Source organism: Meriones unguiculatus (genome assembly GCF_030254825.1).
Source record: "Meriones unguiculatus strain TT.TT164.6M chromosome Y unlocalized genomic scaffold, Bangor_MerUng_6.1 ChrY_unordered_Scaffold_42, whole genome shotgun sequence".
Classification (NCBI taxonomy): Eukaryota; Metazoa; Chordata; class Mammalia; order Rodentia; family Muridae; genus Meriones; species Meriones unguiculatus.
In genome coordinates, this window is record NW_026843713.1 from 1,118,304 (window position 1) to 1,119,723 (window position 1,420).

Genomic DNA, 1,420 nt, shown 5'->3' on the forward strand with positions numbered 1-1,420 from the left:
TGGAGATAACCTAGAACCTCTGCACAAATATAGTCCATTGCATTTCAGTATCCAAGTGGGTTCCAGAATAATGGGAACAGGGACTGCCTCTGAATTGAAATATTTGGTCTGCTCTTTGATCACCTCACCCTGATGGGGGAGTAGCCTAACCAGGCCACATATAAAGAGAATGCAGTCATTCCTGATGAAATCTGATAGACTACGATCAGAAGGAATGAGAAGAAGGCCTCCCCTATCAGTGGACTTGTGGAGGTACATGCATGGAAGAAGGAGAGAGAAGGTTGGATTGGGAGGGGAGGAGGGTTATTTAAGCATACAAAATAAATAAAGTGTAATAAAAATTAAAATAAAAACATTTAAAAAACAAATTTCCTTTTGGATTTATATTATGGGAGAGTGTGTTTTGAGATTGATATGCCAAAGAAAGTGATCAGAGAGAATGGAGTCTCATTCTCTAGGTCTCTTTCACTTTATATAGTTGTTTCTCCATCTCTCAATTTCTGAATCTGTTTTTCTAGCTTTTTATGTTTCTCTCAGTCTCCCTCTCTCTGCCTACTGCTTGTGGTTAAGTAAGAAAAGCTCTCAGTTTTGGTGAAGGACTGCAACAAGATGACTGCTGCTGATGTGACATTATCAACGGTGTTTTTAAAAACCATAATGTCCCAATTAAATACTGTTTGTTCAAAGATTTTCCTTGGTCAGGGAGGATTTTCACAGTAAGTAATTCTTTTATGGGGACATATCTGTGCATTTAACAAATAATAATGGAATATGTGATAATGTGAAACTTATAAGTCAGGGACACATGACTTTATTAATGACCACCTGAAGGAATTATGTGGTGGTCACTTTGGCAGCAGATATACTGAAATTGGAAAAATACAGAGAAGATTAGCATGGTGCCTGCACAAGGATGACATACAAATTCCTATAGCATTCCATATTTTGGGTGGGGGGAATTAAAGAAAACACAAGTAAAGAAAATTGTGGAGAGGAAGAACTGAGGGAAGAAAACATGAACTACAGAGCTAAGCATAACCAATAGACTATAAGAGCTGGAAGAAAGAATCTCAGGAGTCAAAGGTACAAAGGAAGAAATTCATGTTTCTTTCAAAGAAAATGTTAAATCTAAAAATACCTGACACAGACTTTCCAAGAAGTTCAAGACTATGGAAAAAGATAAAACCTAAGAATAATAGGATTTGAGGAAAAAGAAGATTCACTCCTCTAAGTCCCAGAAAACATTTTCAATAAAATCATTGAAAAAAACTTTCCCCAACTTAAAGGAGAGGCCAATAAGAATACAAGAGGGCTACAGAACACCCAATAAATTAGTCCAGAAAAGAAAATCTTCCTGCTACATAATAATCAAAATAGGATGCATAAATAAGACCTAGCAATCTTTTGTATACAAGAAACA

The 1,420-nt window shown here is 36.2% G+C and overlaps 1 non-coding gene across 1 annotated transcript; it reads left to right on the top strand.

Moving 5' to 3' along the window:
* Window positions 1–845: 845 nt before the first annotated feature.
* Window positions 846–948, top strand: LOC132651929 (U6 spliceosomal RNA). Its single transcript, XR_009589454.1, has one exon. It is a non-coding gene; the product is annotated as a U6 spliceosomal RNA (small nuclear RNA).
* The last annotated feature ends 472 nt before the right edge of the window (window positions 949–1,420 follow it).